Genomic DNA, 21,660 nt, shown 5'->3' on the forward strand with positions numbered 1-21,660 from the left:
TCAAATCGGACGCTTAGCTGACTGAGCCACTCAGGTGCCCCAAAAAAGACTATTTAGAAAGTGTCTGGGCCAGCGCTGGAGAGGCCAGGGACAGGCCATGACAGACTGGGCAGTGGGTGGGTGGCGAAAGCAAAGCCATAGTAGGGGCACCAGGCTGGGAGGGGCAGCAGGGGGTCCAGGATGGCGGAAGCAAAGCCATCCACACCCCTCTGTGGCCCCCAGGGGTACTTGGGAAGGCCAGGGCTTGCTGGTAATCCTCAGAGCTGGATGTCCTCACTGACCCGCGCTGAGCTGCGGGACTGGAGGATTGGGGGCCCTGTGGGCTCTTTTATCTGAAATGACACACATGCGGGCATGGGTTTTTGTGCCGAAGGAGGAGGCAGGAGTGCCTCTTGGACTTTTGTTGTTCTTGTTCTTTCTACGAAGTTTCTTGAGCATCTATTATGTGCTAAGCACTGTTCTGAGCACTGAAGATACAATGGTGAATAAAACGGGCCAAAAATACCTGCACTCATGGAGCTTGGGTTCACGTATGTGTCTGCGTGTCTATGCAAATGGGTGCATGTGAGTGTATGTGTGCACTCACACACATGCAGCGTAAATCCAAGAGAGGGAGGAAGTGAGAGTGGAGGAGAAGGGAGAGAATAGAGTGGCCCATGTGTCCTGGCCCAGCCTGAGGAACTGCTTTTAGACCTCCACGGTGACAGGTGCAGGGCCAACAGCTGGGGATGGGGGGAGACCGCACATGCGTCTGTCCTTCTTGAGCCCCGGGGACAGGATGGGGTGTGGAGGGGCGGAGGGGCCGGTCCCCCCCCCCTTGCTCCTCCTCCAGGTCTCAGCAGCTTCCCAGCCCGAGGGCCCTGGGTGTCCCAGCAAAGACTAGTCAGCATCAGGAGAGACCTTGGTCACTGCAGAGCTCCCAGAGCAGACACAGCGCTGGAACCGTCCTCCAGGAGACATCGGGCAGTGGCCAGCTGGGGGGAGGCTCAGACAGCGAGGCTCGTCCTTGGGCACAGAGAGGTCCCTCATTCCGAGATACTGCGGAGGGGGTGGCTGGGGATCTGGGTGCTGCAGGCCAGAGCAAAGAGCTTTTGTGTTTGGGTCATGATTGATTATGTGTCTGTCCTTACTTGAACCCACTGGCTACTGAGCGCAGGGGCCGGGGGCACTGAGAGATGTAGGTGCCGTGTTCAAACCGACATTCTCTAAACACATTAATTGTGGTTGGGGAGAAACAGATGCTCTGTTAGTAAAACCTGTATATAATTCCTTTATGTTAAAAATGAGGGACTTGGGGCGCCTGAGTGGCTCAGTCGGTTAAGCGTCTAACTTTGGCTCAGGTCATGCTGTCATGGTTCATGAGTTGGAGTCCCGCATCGGGCTCTGTGCTGATGGCTCAGAGCCCGGAGTTTGCTTCCGATTCTGTGTATCCCTCTATCTCTGCCTCTTCCCTGTTCATGCTCTTTCTCTCTCTCAAAAATTAAATAAACATTAAAAAAATTTTTTTAAATGAGGGACTTATTGGGGCACCTGGGTGACTCAGTTGGTTAAGCATCTGACTTTGGCTCCGGTCATGATCTCACAGCTCATGGGTTTCAGCCCCACGTCGGGCTCTGTGCTGACAGCTCAGAGCCTGGAGCCTGCTTCGAATTCTGTGTCTCCTTCTCTCTCTGCCCTTCCTCCACTCACACTCTGCCTCTGTCTCAAAAATATATAAAAATGTTTTAAAAATTTTTAATAAAAAAATGAGGGACTTCTTGCATGTATTTGTATTTGTTATATGGTCTTTTTTGAACCGTTCAGACAATGTATTGGGAGGCATATTAAACTGTTTAATTAGACAATAAAATAAATCTTGCCTTCGGGTGAGCAGTCTTCCCCGGTGTGATTTGGTCTCATAATTTCAGAGGACTGCCACTGCGGTCTTCAGGGAAGAAAGCTCATCAGAGCCGGCTGCATTAGGGCCGCTGCCATGACCCAGGCTGCACTTAGTGATTTACACGTCAGTGGAAATACTCAACAGAAATTGTTTGGGGCTGATGAACAGTATTTTAAAATGTGCATTACGGGCATTGCCCCCTCAGGCCGGAGTGGGGATCATTTATAGCCTGCCTCTGAGGTCCAGAGTCACTTGTGGAAACCTGAGTTAGCCAGGAGTGCTTTTCTGATTAGGGCCAAGGGTTCTCCACCAAGCAGGCAACTGGGGCCAGCATGTTGGCCTTCCTCTTAAACTGGCCCTACCAGAGACGTTGGTCATACTCAGAAATAATGAGTAGCAAGGGGCGCCTGAGTGGCTTAGTCTGTTAAGCGTCTGACTCCTGATTTTGGCGCAAGTCACAATCTCACGGTTTGTAGGTTTGAGCCTCACATCGGGCTCTGTGTTGAGAGTGGGAGGAGCCAGCTGGCAATTCTCTCTTCCTCTTTTTGCCCCTCCCCCTGCTTGCTTGCACACGTGTTCTCTCTCTTTCTCTTTCTCTCTCAAAATAAATAAAAGTAAACTTAAAAAAAGAAAAAAGAGGGGTGCCTGCCTGGGTGGCTCAGTCAGTTAAATGTCCCATTCCAGCTCAGGTCATGATCTCATGGTTCGAGAGTTCGAGCCCTGCACTGGGCTCCCTACTGACAGCAAGGAGCCTGCTTGAGAATCTCGCTCTCTCCTCTCTCTCTGCCCTTTCCCAGCTTGCACTTTCTCTCTCTCTCAAAATAAAGAAATAAACTTTAAAAAAAATTAGTACCAGTTTAAGCTCAAGGAAAGTATAACCCTTCAAATTTAAAAGGATGGGAAAGTAAACCCTTATCATCAGACAATCAACCCTACAGTCTGAGCCTCAAGAATGGTACAGAAATCTTTACCCTATTTTTTGTTGAGCTCAGACCAGCAGACCCCGGAAAGCTCCCTCTCTGGTTTCTCCTTATTCTCTCCTCCAGCTCCCCCTGCCCCAACTCGCCCCAACTAGTCCTGGGGCCATTTTATCCATGTGCCTCCGCATTCCAGGCTCTTAGTCAAATGGCTCTTTCTGAGTTTTCTCTGAGTTTGTGTGTGGGAGAGGGTTTTAGTTCTCTCTGAGTGAAACACTGACCATTGAAACAATTCTCTCTCTGGCTAAAATGGGTCATTTCTTGCAGCAGCCAACTTCACCGAGTTATCCTGCTATTTGTTTTTATCTGTCATTTCTCTCCATCTTACCAGAATACTTCCTTGTATGTCCTAGTTTGGCATGGGACCTACGGGAGGGTGGGGGGTGCACCTCCTGGGAGGGTAGGAAGGGAAAACCCCTAACGGCCACTTAAAGCAAACGTCCTCAAGAGAATCAGGTTCCCGGGAGAGGTCATGACGTCCTGTTTGAAAGTGTTCAAGCGAAGGCTGGTTCATTACCTTTTTGGTGAGAGATTGGACGCAAGGATCTCTCAGCTCCGTCCTAGAAGTAAGAATCTAGGGACATTTTTCTTGGCGACTTGTTCCCCAAACAAATCTGTCACTGGACTAGGCATCTGCTGTTTCCGCCTCCCTCTGCCCTTTATCCCTTCTCTCTGGCCCGAGAGGAGTTGGCTTCGCCCCAGCCTCCATGCGGCTCTCAGTGATCACATTAGCAAGTGATAGAAAATGTTCACACCTAGTGCCTCCTCCCATGGGTCCCTCCACACACCTTTCCCCAGACCTCTTTTTTCCTAATCTTCGAATGTGCTACTCCTTCTAGGGTGCTGGCTGACAAGCCAGACCATTTACCACTCCCCCCAAAATCCATGCACATGGCTACATCAGCCCATTTCTCTTTGTGCGCAGAGCGACTGACCAGATGTAGCACCTGGAGGTGGGTAAGGGGGAGGGTTTTCTCCTGCCTATGATTCCAGAGAGCTATAGGGCAGCGGTAGCTCTTTGTGGCTTCCCCCACATGCCAAGCCAACTGATCCGTGAACTAAACGTTGTCTTTTTCAACTCCCACCAGCTGGTTGTGAGCCCAATCCCTCCACCCCAAGGTGGTTATAGATGCGGTCGAAGCAGGAAGCGCAGATCCCATGGTGATGGATGGCAGAGAGTCAGACTAAGGGATGAAAGGGGGGGAAATGACAAGGCCGTCCTTTAAGGACAGCACTCATTGCTGCCATTGTCCCGGAAGAGACAGGATTATTGGTTGGCTGGCGTGGAAGGCAGTTCTAGAAGTTTCGCCTTCTCTTGCCTCATCCTCGTGGCCCTTCCCCCAAAGGACAAGGATCCAATGCGAGATTCTGTCAACTCTCAGCTCTGTCTATCCCAATTATACATTGAGAGGCCAGGAAATTGACTGCTAGGTGGGGCTGTGGACCTGGTAGACCCATTGTTACGCAGGTCATGAGCTTGGACTACATTTACTACCTGACCTTCATGTCCTCCCTCTGGAAAGGGGCCACAATGACATTTCAGGTCCTTGGGTAACAATGTCCACTTACACTTTGTGTCCAACAGTTTCCAGAATGTCTGTGTAGTCCCCTTTCTCCAGTGTGTGATTCCTCAAGTAATCGCCCAAGTTCTTCCTGTGGAAGCCTCGTACCATACATTTGTGATACGAGGCCCTTCTCTATTCAGTAGGTCCTAGGTCTTCCCTTAGGCTGAGAGATGGCAAGGGACCGTGACTTTTTATTGGGGTGGCCGATCATTTTTAAATAAGGTAAGCAATGCCCTTTTCTCTTTTCCTTCTTTCTTTTCTTTTCTTTCTTTTCTTCCTTCCTTCCTACCTTCCTTCCTTCCTTCCTTCCTTCCTTTCTTTCTCTCTTTCTCTTCCTTCCTGTCTTCCTTTCTTTTTTCAGAGAGACAGAAAGAGAGAGAGAAAGACCAAGCAGGGGAGGGGCAGAAAAAGGGAGAGAAAATCTTTTTTTTTAATGTTTCATTTATTTTTTGAGAGAGAGAGAGAGAAAGAGAGAGAGAGACAGTGTGAGCAGGGGAGGATCAGAGAAAGAGGGAGATACAGAATCTGAAGATGGGCTCCAGGTTCGGAGCTGTTAGCCCAGAGCCTGACGCGGGGCTTGAACCCACGAAAGTGAGATCATGACCTGAGCCGACACCAGACATTTAACCAACTGAGCCACCCAGGCGCCCCGGGAGAGAGAGAATCTTAAGCTCCATGCTCAGTGCAAAGCCCAACGAGGAGCTCTTTCCTATGACCCTGGGCTCATGACCTGAGCCGAAATCGAGAGTTAGAGGCCCAACCAACTGAGCCAACCAGGCACCCTGAGTGAAGCTTTCTGTCTGTCCATCTCTCTTGCCTCTAGGAATACCATGTGCTCTTAACCGTTTCTATGGCTCTCTGAGAGTCAGGACCTCTGGCTGCTTCTCTGACCTTGCTGCTCATATGAGAACTGTGCCCACTTTGCAATAGTTAAGTGCTACCACTTGGTCTCTATGTTTTTAAATTATTTTTTTTAATGTTTATTTTTGAGAGACAAAGAGGAAGAGCTTGAGTAGGGGAGGGTCAGAGAGAGAGGGAGACACAGAATCCGAATACAGGCTCCAGGCTCTAGGCTCTGAGCTAGCTGTCAGCACAGAGTCCAATGTGGGGCTCGAATCCACGAACTGTCAGATCATGATCTGAGCTAAAGTCAGACGCTTAACTGACTGAGCCACCCAGACATCCCGGTCTCCATTATTAAAGGTTCCTCTTACCCCTGCTGCTCTCAGCGAGCCTGTTCTACAGCAAGATCTCCTACCCGCAGCCCTGGCCAGTGAGGGACACAGCCAACAATGAACTTCTCCAAGAAGCTAAGCGCACCCGTGGGGTCTCCCTGAGAACAGCCAGCGGGGGGCGGGGTGGTGTCGCCAGGCCTCTATGAGATAATCCAGCCTAGCAGGCCCGGTCCTTTAAGCCTTTTGAGCCTTCCCTCTACCACCTGCCACCATAGTTCTGGCTTTTCTGCTTCACTTGCTTTGCGCCGCTGAAGGTGTCCCAGCTCCCAAAAGCCATCCTGGCGAAATTCTGTATCATGGCAGCGTGCTCCCATATTATTAAATCTTCTCTAATCAGGGGCCCCTGGGGGGCGCTCAGTCGGTTAAGAGTCTGACTCTTGATTTCAGCTCATGGTTCATGAGTTCCAGCCCCCCATGGGGCTCGGCGCTGACAGATTGGAGCTTGGTTGGGATTCTTTTTCTCCCTCTCTCTCTGCCCCTCTCCCACTCACACCTCCCCTTAAATAAATAAATAAATAAATAAATCTACTCTCTGGACTCCTGCCAGCACACGTTGGCACGGCATTCTGGTAGCTCCTCCCGGGTACAGAATGGGCTTGTGCCTCCCCTTCTCAGGCTGGGTTTTTTTGTGACTTGACTCCTGTTCTTTGGCTTGAGGGCCATGCTGCAAAGCAGAAGCCCTTGCACCATCTATACGCTAGAGGGCGCCATAGCCCTTAATGGGGAGGTCTGAGCTGAAGGACTTCCAGGAGGACTGCCAGGAGCACTTCCAGGAGCACTTCCGCAGGTGCAGGGGGTTCAAGCTGCTCGAGTGCACTGACCCAGATGTTTCCATACCAAGTCTCTGAGTCCCAGTCTTTGTCTACCGGGGCATGACCTTGGCAGGGCAGACTTGTCTTTGGTTGAGAATTTGATCTCTGGATCTCCATTCTTCTTTCTCCTCTGGGGTTGGTTTTCACATTGTTATTGGAGGGCCCCAGAGGAGGCCTCCTCCTTGTTGATAGAAGGTGCTCACAGTTTCTGTAGCTTCTCCAAACTTGGGTCCTGCGGGTCCTGGGGTGGCTGGGCATGTCGGGCATGTTCCCATCACTTCAGAGGGGCACTGGGCAGTGGTAGGGGGTGGCCTGGTTGATCACAATGGTGTCCTTGGTGTAGGGGGTGAGTGGGGACAAAATTAGAGTGAGGCCCCCAGGGGTTAAGGGTCAGCCCTGGCTCCTTGGCCCAGGTATCACTGAGGAAAGCTTCGAGTCTTGAAGGGGTGGGTGAGTAGGGTAACCATTGCCGCCATCTTGTCTCCTCTGTGGCTGCTCCATTATTCTTATAGTGAATTACCAGACCTAAGTGTTAGCATTTTCTGCCCTCCAGCTGCAGAAGAGTCTCTCTTGCTGCCAAGGAGACTTTCACACCTTTGCCTTAAATTGATGATTAAGTCCTCAGCCTTTCATTGCCTTTCTTTAAGCATTGATAGCCTCCAGCCATGTGATTCCACAGTCCTTACATTCCTATTTCCCTCCAACTCCAGGAATGCCTGGGAATTGGCCTCTATCAGTGCCTTCTTTTCAAGGTTTCCCATCCCAGGGCCACCCCAGTGAAAGTTTTAATGTTTGCACCATATCACTGAGCCAGGGGCTATTGGCTCTTGACCTTCCAGCTCCAAACTGGTTTTAGAAGTGTGCTTCCTAAAGTCTTTCCTACCTCAACGATCACAGGTCTGGTCTGTGTCCCTGGAAACAGGTTCCGAGGTGGAGATTTACATGCCGGAAATCAGCTGGGGAGTGGTCTCAAAAACTAGTGGTCTCAGAAAACAGTAAGAGGGCAAACCAGCAAGCCAATGAAGAAGGTGAACTGCCAAATGGTGTAGCAGAGGCCTTAGCTGGTCCCACAGGGCGCCCTGAGGTTACATTGGCCCTTCAGCCTTCTCAAATTTAGGCACTGGAGCCTGCTTCACACTCTGTGTCCCTCTTCTCTGCCCCTCCCCTGCTCACTCTTTGTCTCTCAAAATAAAATAAAGACATAAAAAAGTAAAAACCAGAAGCCAAGATTAGGTTCGTGAATTGGAAATTCAGAAAGATTTGGGTATAAATTAATGAGGATTCTTTTTTCTTTTTTATTTTTTGGACTATAGGATGACCTGAACACGGAATGCAAATTACTTATGGAAATATTATAAACTTCTACTGGAGTATAATTGGCGCTTGTTTGAGCAGTTCATTAATATTTCATTTCATGCCATTTCTTGAGCTAATTTATCGGCACATTTTCACATTCCACTGAGAGACTTAACATAAATCACATTAATAATAAATGGCACGAGAGCTTTTTATATTTCTTTTTCTGAGCTATCATTTTAAACTAATTTTCTGTGACAGGGTATCCTAAATGTACTATTGAAGATAAGACTTTCTTAGCGTCTGCGTGGCAGCCAGCAGGGAACACAATGTGATTTTAATTATATTCATGTCTTGGGTTTTGACAGAGTGCTTTCTGTTATTAACTCTTGTGAGGTGCACCTCTTCATAAAGGGTCTTTAGCCACCCATGAAAAAGCACGCTTGCTCAGACAAGTGCTTGACGCTAAAATAAAACCAGAGAAGCAAGGCCATCAGATGAAGCAAGAAGTTTTCTTGTGGGAACTGGGGCGAGACATGTTTGTCAGGATGGCAGGGACCTAAATTTGTCAGGTGGCCGGTACTTCCCTTGTCAGGCTGTCACGCTCCATCTACTTCCTGAAAAACCACCAAGTTAAGTCGTCTTTAGTAATAAGTAATTAAAAAGTTTTATGCAGAAGAAAGAAGATAGGAGGAACCACCAAAAGCCCATCTTTAAATGCATGTCACGTTAAGAATGAACCTGCAGAGGCACCTGGGGGGCTCAGTTGGTTAGCTGACCGACTTCGACTCAGGTTATGATCTTGTGGTTCGTGGGTTTGTGAGTTTGAGCCCCACGTCGGGCTCGAGCCCCGCGTCGGGCTCTGCGCTGACAGCTCAGAGCCTGGAGGCCATTTTGGATTCTGTGTCTCCCACTCTCTCTGCCTATTCCCTGCTCATGTTCTGTCTCTCTTTCCTTCAAAAATAAATAAAAATTAAAAAATTTAAAAAGATAAAATGACCCTGCCAAATTTCAAAACAAATAAACTTTAAAATAGTTTAAAATTCTTAAAAGAGTTCTAGCAAAGCAGATATTAAAAATAAGCGCAAAAATGCTATTTCCCCCCCTGCAATGCTTCTGTGACAGAATAGATTCTTTTGATTGCAAGTGGTAGAAACCCAGCAGAGAGGGTGATAGGGTGATGAAAGTAACCAAAAGGTTGTTTTGTCGCAAAGTAAGAAGGGGAGCCCTTCCTCCCCTCTCCCATAGCCTACTTCCACTTCCAAGGGGACCCCCAAGTCTAGATAACTATTAGCTTTTTTTGCTCATCAACCTTCTCCTGCTAATAGCATCTTCTTTGTTTTGGAGGAAAGAGACCCAACACCGGTCTTCACCAGGGGGATGCTGTTAATCACTGGGCCCCTCCCACTTCTGCCAGCAGAAAGGGGCAAGTGCCTCAGGCTGGGCCTAACTTAGCAGTACATCTTCCTGGAGACAGTGATTGGTCCAAGCCGTGGACATGTGACAAATACTGGCCAATCAGAGGCTTTCCCTCTGAAGGCCTGAAGGGCTGGGTCTCAACGCTGATCATCGTTAAGTGGGAGTTTCCAGAGCAATGTATTGGAAAGGGAAGTAGGCAGGATTGTGATTAGAATCCCAGAGAGAAGCCAAACTGTTCCACAAAGGGAAGGAGAGCACTGGAAGAAGGTCCTTGGGAAGAGTCAGGACTGACAGGAAAAGAGTCAGGGACGTGATTGGGTGCGATGGGAGAGGTTAGGGATCCCAGGGAGGCATCAGGAGGGCTGGGTGATGCCTTCTCTGTCCCCAGTTTCTCTCCTTGTGGGACAGGAACCTCAGAAAGGGCCAAAAGCAAGATGGGCTGGGAGGGCTCAGGGCATCTCAGGCCTCGCCCTGCATGGCTGGGCCCTGGGTCCGTGCCCGCCCCACCCCTGGTGCTTGTCCTGGATCCTGGCTGCCTTTGCCTTGCCCCAGATCGATCAGCAGGAAGACCTAGCTTTAATAAATTAGATAAACAAACAAGGACCAAGGAAGCAGGGGGTGGGGATGGGGCTGAGCAATGCCAGGGGCTGCATGGGGAGGTCAGAAAAGAGCTCCAAGGACCCACGGACCAGGAGCTGGGAAGAAGACATGGGCGACAAGGAATCTGAAGAGTTTGCTGTCTGGGGAGTGTTGTAACCCTCTCCCCCCAAGTTTTCTCTATGAAATAGTAAAATCCACGTTACTCATTAATGCCAGAGCATGCAAGACTGGCGTGGGGCAACAACAGAAGTTGCTTTCAAGGACAGCCGATGGCTCCACAGTAACCTCTAACATTCACAAAATAAGAACAGAAGGCTCCTTTTGAAACATTTTAAATCTCATCTGTTGAAAAACCACAAGCAAGGCCATATTGAAAGGAGACATTTTCATTGTTATTTGATACGGTTCTGGAGGTCTTTTGCCCTGGAGAAGACCCAGTTGGTAGGGTTGAAAAGCCTCAAGTCCAAGGATGGTCTGCTTTTGGTTTCCATGCTTGTACCCCCCAGAGAGATCCAGTCAGGTCACTGGTTGCCAAGTTATTCTGGACATTGTTGGGCAAACTTGTCACCATCACTGATGTCTGGATCTTATTCTTCCTGTGGGGGTTTAGAGGGCATGGGTGGGAATCCATAAAGCCTGAACTTTTACTAACAAACATTGGATGGAACAGTCTGGTTCAGTCTAGAAGGGATCATATTAGAAGGTCCTGGCCACTAACTCTGCCCCCAAGCATGGACCAGGAGGAACTTGCGAACCTTCCCCTCTGAGGATTACACCAAAGGCAGGACGTGATGGCATGTGTCCATCTTGGTGGGGCAGAGCCCTGGAGCAAGGGGCTTACATTGACCTTGTACAGTTGCCCATTGAATAATGTGGAGCTTAGGAGTGCTAGCTCCCTCCCGTATGGTCAAAAAATCTGCATATAACTTTTTTTTAATTTTTAAAAAATGTTTTATTATTGAGACAGAGAGAAACAGAGCATGAGCGGGGGAGGGTCAGAGAGAAAGGGAGACACAGAATCTGAAGCAGGCTCCAGGCTCTGAGCTGTCAGCACAGAGCCCGATGCGAGGCTCGAACCCATGAACTGCCAGATCGGTGAGATCATGACTTGAGCTGAAGTCGGGGCTTAACCAACTGAGCCACCCAGGCTCCCCTGCATGTAACTTTTGACTCCTCCAAAACTTAACTACTAATAACCTACTCTTGACTGGAAGCCTAACCGATAACTTAAACAGATGATGAACACATATTTTGTATGTTTTATGTATTGCATACTGTGTTCTCAACAATAAAGCCACCTAGAAAGAACACAGTGCTAAAGAGAATCATAAGGAAGATAAAACACATTTCCGGCACTGTACCGTAAAAGCGCCCACATATCAGTGAATCTACACGTCCTATGGGTGTTATTTAAGGGTCAGCTGTACTAACCGGACCTCCAGATGAGTGGCCTGTGCAACATCAGTTATGTGGTGTCCCAGCATGTTGCACAGGACAACGAATGCAGTGATGCTTATGAAATTAAGACCCACGGTCTCTATTACGTGTCTCTTGGGCAAGTGCAAAGCCTTGCTGCCACCCAGCCATGCGGAGAAAGTAGCCCCGCACTTCAAGAGAACCAGTTCGCCCCAGATGAGCTAACAATGGCCGAGCCAGTTGAAGCCACCCAATCAAGCGTCTCCATATTGGATGGTGCCCGGACTATCCAATGAAAGCCTCTTGCCTTGGGAAGGTTGGCCGTGAGAAGCAAACAGAGATGTTGGGCAATGCCCTGAGAGACGAATGGCCCGCCTCTCCCTACCTGAATGTGCAGAGCCACAACTCCCTGTAGCCTGAAAGGGTGGGACCCACACGGCCCCTGGTCCCTCAGCCCCTCGCAGAAGAGGCTTTGCTTGGCAGGGCTCGTCCTGGGAGCCTCTCTAGCTCCCAGGGCTCACTGGGCTCATTCCTAAATGTACACCCACCATCTGTTGGATGATTCACGCCTGGCTGGATGCAAAGTCGGGGCTTGATTTGGGTCTTGGGACTTGAATTCATTCCAAAATCAAAGGTGTCAAGCTTAGTGGCCTTAAAATTCTGGAATTGTTTTGGGAAATGAGGACCGTGTACAATCTCTTCACATGTCTTCCGTTTTCAGAGAAATGTGAAGAAGGTTCTGAGAGGTCCCCTGAGACAACCATTTCCCCATCTGGGCTGGGGGCCCCCTGGCGGGGGTAGGGGTGCTTTGGGTACCTCCTGCTCTCACCCACTTGCTCCCTTCCTGGATCAGCTTGCTTTCCTCCTGTCCCCCTTCCTCCCTCCTTTGCTTTCATGTCCCTGTACTCCATACCGGTTCAGCTTCCTGTGCAGAAATTGGGGTTAATCACATGCCTAGTTCATTGTTGTTTTATTATCTCTAGTCCACCAAGTCCCCTCTTTTGTTTGTGATAGTTTATTCTCTTTTACCCATATTCCCCTTTGCCATTCTGTATCTCCTCTCCTGCCAATGGCAAATACTCTAGCAAGTGAATCTTTTCTTTGTAGGTGTCCTTGTAAAAAGAAAATAGCTGCTTTGTATTTTGTGGCGATTTTTTGAGAGAGAGAGAGTATCTTAAGCAGGCTCCACATCCAGAACAGAGCCTGACATGGGGCTCCATCTTGCCACCTTGAGATCATGACCTGAGCCGAAATCAAGACTTGGAAGCTTAACCGACTGAGCCACCCAGTTGCCCTGGGAATTTGGATATTTTTATATGCACACATTTTAAATGTTCACAGACGGTGTTGGGTTATATATCTAGTCCTGACTCTTATTTCTCACCCAGTACTATGTTTTTGAGATTTGCCCACATGTGCATCTAACCCATTGCTTCTTTTTTAAATTATTTTTTAAATGTTTATTTTTGAGAGAGAAAGAGGTAGAGAGACAGAGCGTGAGCAGGGGAAGGACAGAGAGAGAAGGAAACACAGAATTTGAAACGGGCTCCAGGCTCTGAGCTGTCAGCACAGAGCCCAATGAAGGGCTTGAACTCATGAACCGTGAGATCATGACCTGAGCTAACATCAAGAGTCAGACACTTAACCAAGTGAGCCACCCAGGCGCCCCAACACAGGGGTTCTTAACCTGGGGCAATTCAATCCCCAGAGGACAACTGGCTATGTCCAGAGGCGTTTATGGTGGTCGTGATTGGAAATGGGGGTGGTCAGGTGCTAAGTATACTGTAAATAAATTTCTTCCAATGACAGGACAGCGCCCCACTCTCCCCAAAGAATGATCTGTTCCAGGGGCGCTTGAGTGGCTCAGTCGGTTAGGCGTCCGGGGTCCGGCTTCAGCTCAGGTCATGATCTCGCTGTTCATGGCTTCGAGCCCCGCATCGGGCTCTGTGCTGACAGCTCAGAGCCTGGAGCCTGCTTCCGATTCTGTGTCTCCTCTCTCCGCCCCTCCCCTGCTCGAGCTGTCTCTCTCTGTCTCTCAAAAAAAAAAAAAAAAAAAAAAAAAAAAGATCTGTTCCAAAATGTCAGGAGTGCTGAGATCGAGACACTCACAGCTAACACAGCAGCACTTGGGACATTAGACTTCCTCTTCTGTTGGATTTTTATTAGTTCCAGGGAGGTAGTGGGAGAGCTTCTCAGATCCTGCTTGGGCTTCCGTGTGGAAGGAGCTCGTTAGACTCTTTCTGCCTCTCTCCACCCTCATTCCTCCCAAAGAAGGAGCTTTGACTTCTGTTTGCTGGGGGTGGGGGTGGGGGTGGGCGGGAGGCATTTTCAGCTCCTTCCCTTCTCCTTGGGAGCTGGCGCCCAGGGGGAGGTACTTTGTTCCTCTGACAGTCCCCTGCGCTGTCAGGCTACCCCCCTTGGCTGGGGGGGGGGGGGTCCACGTGCAGCGCCCCCCAGTGGCTGGGGTGCGGTACAAGAAAACCTGTTGCGGTTGCTGGCATGCACCACGCGGTCCCCCAGCTGCCACAGTCCTAGAGCTGGTGTCTTGGTCACCATCTGCCTACCTTCATTGCCAGTCCCTCATGGGGGTTCTGAACTGGGGGCGGGAGGGTCAGGGAATATAATCTATTGGGACCCCCTCACATCCCAACAGACATTTGCATATTGCTGAAGCCTTGCCCTCTGACTCAAGTCCCTCTGGGCAAATGGGATTAAGAACACTGGCCCATTGTTAGATCCTCAAGATTCTTCCTTTGTGCTTGATAGGAGAAAACCTCATTCAGTTGGGTTTAGTGGGAGAAGGAGAGGGTGGGCTGTGTCTGCCCGTGTGGGTGGAGCTGAACACAGGGGCACGGGCGCTTGGTGGGGACCAAAGTCCCTTTTCTCATCACTATGCCTCTCTCTTCTGTGCTGACCACATTCTCAGGCAGATGGCTGCCAGCAGCAACGAGACCTGATACTGCCAAGTTCAAGTCCCGTTGAAAATAGCTGCATCCTGAACATTGGCCTGATTCTCTGGCCTCAGACGTATCAGTCTTCTGAACCAATGATTGAATTCTGGGCAGTGTACTCTGCTGGTCTCGTGCTCCTCCCCTATGGCTGTTGGTCGTGCCCACTAGGATCATGAGCACTGTCTGGGGAGGAGGGATGGATCCCAAAATGAACATAGGGGCTGGGGCTGGAAGAAGAGGAGGATAACAAGGAAGCAAGTCCACCATGGTCCCATGGGCCTGCTTCCTACCCTAACCTCCCAATCACTGGCTGTGTGATCTTGGGCAGGTTACTTTAACCTCTCTGGGTTTCCTGTTTCCTTTCCTGTGAAATGAGAATAATAATAGCACATTATTAATATCTCACAGGGTGGTATGAGGACTATTTGAAATGATACATAATGACTAGCATACCGTCTTGATAAATGGTAGACATTACCATCAAAATGGTAGACATTATGAATCTATCTCTGGATCCTGCTTCCAGGAGTTCCCTGAAGGCGGGCATCTGGGTGTGGAAGGACTGGGAGCAGGTGTTATCACCGTTGGGCTGAGAGTCCTTCGAGAACACCCAGAGTAAAAAATGGTGTGAGTTTAATTCCACGTAGGCATGAGGGCCTAATGCCATTAAAAGGATATTGAAAGAGAGTTCTGGTTGAAGCATGGAGTGAATAGATGCTTTGCTTCTGAGTTAGGTGTTTGGCCAAGATACCAACATGGTGGCATGATTCCTAAGGGTAGATGTGGAAGGGTTGGAAGCTGGATGAGAAAGGCATTTTAGAGAAAGCTTTGGTAGGCCACGAGTGCCCCTCTCCCCACCCCCACGAAGGTGGTAGGTGGGGGTGCCTGCCTCTTAACCCTAAGCATAGGGGCCAACCGCTTTGAATGAGTATTATGTGTCCACTGGAGTTCAGAGCTCAGGGCATCTGACTCCTGGTTGGAAGACATAGGGGTGGGGCCAAGGAGAGATGGCAGCTTGCAGGCTCTGTGTTTCCAGGGTTTTCTGGGGGGAAAGGAAGTGTGCGTCCTTCCTATGGGTCAGATGAAAGTGCTTATGGGGGGGTCACTGCAGTCCAGTCCAAGAGGGGCAAACACATCTTGTCAGAGAGAAGCTAGAGGTAGAGCCAGAGGCCCAGGGCCGAGGAGGAGATGCATTTGGCTTGTTGAGGGAGCTCATCGGAACCCAAACTGTCTCCCCCACACTCAGCCTGGATGCCAAGAAAGGGAAGTGTGCCTCATCGTCTCCATTAATAGGACACGGCTAGCCACTGCCTTCATTTGCATTTCTCTGCTCTCCTGGGATTGTCCTGCCCAAGCAAATAGTTGGTTCATTACAGGAACTTCCAGAAAAACGTACAGCTCTCCAATGGGAAGCCTCAACCTTTGTGCCCTAAGATTCCGCAGCTCAAAATCCTAGCCTGGCCGCCCCCACCAATCCTGGACTGTTGCATCACGGTTCTTACCCACTCTTAATCCAGCAGCCCCCCAGGCCTGCTGTCTACTGAGCTTACTATTCTCCGTACCTCCCGACCTTAGCTTTCCTTCTCTGAGATACTACTGCACCTTGCAAGGCAGTGACCTGGTTGTGACCCATCGGAGGTCCGGAGAGCGCAGAGGCGGGCTCAGCGTGACAGCAGCAGTGAGGGAAGAGAGAGCCCTCACGCTTCATCTCTTCATTCCTTGAGTGCTGGCCCTCGACAGTCTGAAACCTTTGCTGGCAGAAAGGGAGAGGCGGGAAGGGCTTCTCAGGCTGGCATCTCCAAAAACAGGTGCTGTGGGGGGTGGGCAGGGGGTTGGCCTGCAGGACATTTCTTAGGGAAGTTTCTCCAGGAGGGATGCCTGAATAAGGGAAGGGCGGGAGCCAGAGTCCGCAAGGGGCCTGGTGACATGTGATGGCTCCCTGTGGGCCTGTGGCCAGTCACACTGGATGTGGGGACAAGCCGCTGGGAAGTGACTGTGCTCCCAGCCATGGGGCCGGAAGTCTCTGCCTGGTGGCCAGCCTCTGTCCAGTGACAGCTCCCTCTAGGTCTGGGCCCCAGCTTGGAGAGCGTTCTCCTTGAAAGGAAGACCGATTATTTCCACTATTTTGCAGAATTAGATGTTTAGTGACTAACATGACATACCAGTTTGTGACTCGAAGGGACTGGAGAAAGGACAACCGGACTTGCCAGGGGGCCTGAGGGGGTTTCCAGGCAAGGCGGGAAGTAGGAGCCTGCTGGATCAGAGAGGTGGTGGAAACTGTGATAACGCTGCTTTAGGTAGGCGGTTCCGTGGGCACCCCGCTCGGTCTGTTTAAAAGGTATCCCTTGTGGCAGGTGTGAGGCCCTTGCCTTGGGTCAAAACTCACCGGTGCCCCTGACATTTCACAGAGATCCAGGGAGGGGTGGCACCAGGGACCAGAGCAGGTCTAAGAGGCGAACACCTGCGTTTGCACACTCGGAGGCGAACCCAGTGGGAGGGATGTGCAGTCTTCCTGGATCGAGACATTCCCCTCACCCGCAGCAATGAAAGAGAAAAGGCATCATCCCCTCAGCAAGACGGAGGAGCCTGTGGGGAGGACCACTAAGTGCCACACCCCACTGAGAGCCTACCTGGGGCGGGACCAGATCTCAGTGCTGTCCTTACTGTGCTTTTCACATCCCTTCTGCTGCTTCGCTAGAGTTAGGTTTCTGTTGTTGCCAACCGGAAGTGACATTGGCAGGTGGATGAACGGAATGGAATCTGTCCGGGCGCTTCCGAGCTGGGACTGTGGGTAACTGCGTCCCCTTATGTTAGGAGACAGTCATGTGAGCATCCCCTCAAATTCCTCAGGGACCTGACACATTGCCACCCCGGATTGGCATTTCTTGGCCACTGCTTCTGAGGTCATCAACAGGAACCATGTGGTCCAGCTTTCTGGAATGGAGGTGGGGTGGACGTGAGGAGAGAAGGAACACCACATAACCTCTATTCTCTAAAAGAAAGTGGGGGGAGGTCACTTAAATCTAGAATCTTCCTTTAAAAAATCTATTAGTAATAGGGGGAGCACAGGGGAATTTTAGAGTAGTGAAATCATTCAGTCTGATATTCTAATGGTGGATTGAGATCATTATGCATTTGCCAAAACTCACAGAATGTGCGATAAACTCAGAGTGATCTCTAATGTAAATATGGACTTTAGTTAATAATAATGCATCAATGTTGGCTCAGCTCTGACAAATATACCACACTAATGTAAGATATTAATACTAGGGGAGGGGCGCCTGGGTCGCTCAGTCAGTCAAGTGTCTGACTTTGGCTCAGATCATGATCTCACAGTGAGTTCGAGCCCCACGTCAGGCTCTGTGCTGACAGCTCAGAGCCTGGAGACTGCTTCAGATTCTGTGTCTCCCTCTCTGCCCTTCACCCACTCTCTCTCTGTCTCTCAAAAATGAATAAAAAAATGTTTAAACAAATTAGTACTAGGGGAATCTGGGTGTGGGGGAAGGGCGGTATGTGGGAACTCTATACTTGCCCTTGAATATTTCTGTACATCTAAAACTGTTCTCAGAGAATGAAATCTATTAATGACAACAAAACAAATCTATTAATACAAAGGCACATTTCTAATCCCTTCCAATTAAAACTCAGAGCACATGACTTTTTATCCGCAAAGAGAACCAACACCCAGAAACAATGACATAAGCCTCCGTTTTAACACACTTAAAGCTAGCTATGTAGGGGGCGCCTGCGTGGCTCAGTTGATTAAGCGTCCAGCTTTGGCTAAGGTCATGATCTCACGGTACGTAGGTTGGAGCCCCACATCGGACCCTGTGCTGACAACTCAGAGCCCGTTTCGGATTCTGTGTTTCCCTTTCTTTTTGCCCCTCCCCCACTCATGCTCTGTCTCAAAGATAAACATTTAAAAAAATTTTTATTAAAGCCAGCTATGTATGTACAAGCTTTAACTGACACAGACCTCAGACTCACACACTCAGAACCTTTCCAAAGGCTGCACACATGTACATTTTCAGTTTCAATAATTCCATTATTTATCTTAGAAAAATACCAGAGCCTTGGACAAATAAGTCACACGTGGAGCTCTGGGAAATGAGTCCACCTACTTGTTCCTGTGTCTGGGCGGTCTTTCTCCTTCCCCAAGAGGACATTCTTTGCCAAATAAGTCTCGGTTCCAACTTGGAAGTGGGGAAGTTTACAGACACACAGACATGCAGATGCACAAATGCGTCCTGGAGTCCTACTCTTTTGTGGTTCTCAGTGAGGGACCATTTCTTTTTTCTTTTTTTATTTGTTTTTCTATTGTTTACTTACTTTTTTTAATTAAAAAATTTTAAATAGTTTATTGTCTAATTGGTTTTCATACAACACCCAGTGCTCTTCCCCACAAGTGCCCTCCTCCATCACCACCACCTCTTTTACCCCCTCTCCCTTCCCCTTCAACCCCCAGTTTGTTTTCAGTATTCAATAGTCTCTCAAGTTTTGCATCCCTCTCTCTTCCCAACTCTCTTTTCCTCTTCCCCTCCCCCTGGTCCTCCATTAGGTTTCTCCTGTTCTCCTGTTAGACCTATGAGTGCAAACATATGGTATCTGTCCTTCTCTGCCTGACTTATTTCGCTCAGCATGACACCCTCGAGGTCCATCCACTTTCCTACAAATGTCCAGATTTCATTCTTTCTCATTGCCGTGTAATACTCCATTGTATGTATATATACACCACATCTTCTTGATCCACTCATCAGGTGATGGACATTTAGGCTCTTTCCATGATTTGGCTATTGTTGACTGTTTACTTACTTTTGGGAGAGAGAATGAGAAAGGGGCAGAGAGAGAAGGAGATGCAGGATCCAAAGCAGGCTCCAGCCTCTGAGCTGTCAGTGCAGAGCCTGACTTGGGGCTCAAACTCACAGACCAGAAGACCATGACCTGAGCCGAAGTTGGACCCTTAACCGACTGAGCCACCCAGGTGCCAGTGCAGGCTTCCTGGAACAGGGAGGGGTGGACCACTAGAGGGCAGGTCTGAGGTGCTTGCCGCACGCCCAGGTCTCTAGCATCTGGCTGCTTTACCTCTCTGCTTTCCCCACTTGCCTCCAGACCACACTGCAGGGCCCCCTCATCCAGGCAGGCAGCAGGGGTCCCGCTCTGAGGGGAGGCAGCCCCTTTCCGTTCTTCATCACACAACTGTGCCTCTCACAGCCCCGATTGGCATCTTGTCCTGTGTCATCCCGGGGGTGGCCTCCTGCTGTCTGCTGTCCGGCAGCCCAAACCCCACCAGCCTTCCCTGCAAGGAACGTGTAGTTCTGACAGGCGCGCTTTCAGTGTTTCCCAGCTCTGTCCATACCTGGGTTAGCAGGCTCCCTGCCAACCATGCGGGGCCCACGCAGTTCTGCTGCTGCTAAAATAGTCCCCTTCCGCTCTGCAACAGGGCAGGGGAGGAACTTGTCTTTTCTTCTTCAAAAAAATTTTAATGTTCATTTCTTTTTGAGAGAGAGACAGATCTCGAGCAGGGGAGGGGCAGAGAGAGAGGGAGACAATAGAATCCGAAGCAGGCGCCAGGCTCTGAGCTGTCAGCCTGGAGTCCGATACGGGGCTCGAGCCCACGACCCGCGAGATCATGACCTCTGTCGAAGTTTAACCGTCTGAGCCTCCCAGGCGCCCTGGGAGGAGGTACGTGTCTTATAAGAAATGTCTGAATAGCCGCATCCTCACATCTCCAAGAAGCTCTTCCTTTTTTGGAAGTCCCTCCCCCAGCATCAGGCTCCTACCCCAGGTGCCAGACACTGAGGTCCTGGTCCTGCCTGGTGTGTGCCCATCCCCAGCCCATGGGCACCTTCCCTCCACAGTGGTCTGGGGGAGCACGGGGCACCCGGGTTCCCCTCATGGGCTCTAGGGCAGGGCGACCTGGGTCCTGATCTTCCAGGTACACAGGAATGACCTTGGACAAATTACAGAACCTCTTTGAGGCTCTGGTTCTTATCTGGAAGGTGGAGATATGCATTAACACCTACTACCTAAGATTTTAGTCCAGGAAGCACAAGCCCTGGCTTTTGCCAACAACTGTGAGTCATAATATCGCCATTATATTCTGACTCCACCCCCACCCCCACCCCCCTGCAGGCAGTGCTGGAGACTCTCCTCCCCATGTCTCCTGGGGCTGAGGGCTGGGCAGGCCGGAGTTGCACCTTTATTGACATTCCAGCCCCATTAGGTTCAATGCTGCACCTTGTCCCCAAATGGCTAGAGGTTTTTTCTGAACATCAGAAGGCAGCCTCTTCTCACGGCCAAGGTTGAGACAGCCAGCCAGGAGCCGAGGATGCCTGTGGACAAGGGCTCCTTGCGGACGACTGCTATGTGGCTTGGATGGTTTTGCCCATGATTCTCACAGCAGGGATGTGGAGAAGCAGGGCAGGACTGGAGCTGGGTGGCCCTGTCCTCTGTGGAAACTGAGGCTGGGATGAGACGCCGAAGAACATGGTCACATTTCTTGGTCAGTAACACCCTCTCTCTGCCCCATTGGTGGTTTTAAAAAATATTTTTTATGTTTATTTATGATTGAGACAGAGAGAAACAGAGCATGAGTGGGGGAGGGGCAGAGAGAGAGGGAGACACTGAATCTGAAGCAGGTTCCAGACTCTGAGCTGTCAGCACAGAGCCCGACGTGAGGCTCGAACCCATGGCCTGTGAGATCATGACCTGAGCTGAAGTGGGACACTTAACCGACTGAGCCAGCCAGGCGCCCCCACGTTGGTGGGTTTTGCATGAGACAGCAGGTGACTGCAGTCCCTTTGGGGACCAAATGAAGACCCATCTGAGCACAAACCAGCTTGGGCTCTTCAAAGATCCTGTTCTCCGTCTGAAGCCTCTCTCAGACACGTCGATGCTTGTGAACACACGTGCACACACATGTGAACGCACACACATGCGAACGCACACTCAGAGCCCATCCCTAGTAAACTACGACTCAGTCCTTCCATTCTTACTTCACACCGCAATGCCAAGCAAATGGCAGGCTGTGACCTGCTTTCCCCGGACATGTCCTAGGGTGTTGACACTTTCCCGAGCCGTTAGGAACAGGGCGAGCACCACCAAGACCTGTGGGCCAAGCACACGGTGCGCAGGACGTGCCTAACCCCACCGGCACTGCCGTGCACTTGGGCTGGCCCACCCGACGTACCTCCTCCATCAGTGTCCATCAAGGTTGTCAGCTTCCTGTTCCTCCTAATCTGAATTCCTCAAATGCGGGCACCTGCTCTTCTTAGAAAACTCTGGAATGTTCTGTGCACAAAGCAACAGAGAAATCTCAAAACAAAGACTGGCCAGTTGGACTACGTCCAATGTGAAACTTCTGACGGTTAAGGAAGGCAAACCACAACCCAGGGAAAGCATTTACCACAAAGTGTTCAGCAAATATTTATGGAGGGCTTACCACTCGCTGGGCATCGGGACTCAGGACTAAGGCCGGAGCACAGTTTGTGAAGTTGTCTTGTGTGTGCAC

General features: G+C 50.2%; 1 long non-coding RNA gene and 1 pseudogene across 1 annotated transcript; both read right to left on the reverse strand.

The window, feature by feature from the left end:
* Positions 1–6,667: 6,667 nt before the first annotated feature.
* Positions 6,668–7,118, reverse strand: LOC115281597 (annotated as a pseudogene).
* A 1,139-nt stretch (positions 7,119–8,257) lies between these two features.
* On the reverse strand, positions 8,258–11,378 carry LOC115281412. The gene is made up of 2 exons (XR_003904293.1): positions 11,215–11,378; positions 8,258–8,381 (listed from the first exon to the last, which is right to left on the reverse strand). It is a non-coding gene; the product is annotated as an uncharacterized LOC115281412 (long non-coding RNA).
* Positions 11,379–21,660: the final 10,282 nt, after the last annotated feature.

This window comes from Suricata suricatta, chromosome 17 (genome assembly GCF_006229205.1).
Source record: "Suricata suricatta isolate VVHF042 chromosome 17, meerkat_22Aug2017_6uvM2_HiC, whole genome shotgun sequence".
Classification (NCBI taxonomy): domain Eukaryota; kingdom Metazoa; phylum Chordata; class Mammalia; order Carnivora; family Herpestidae; genus Suricata; species Suricata suricatta.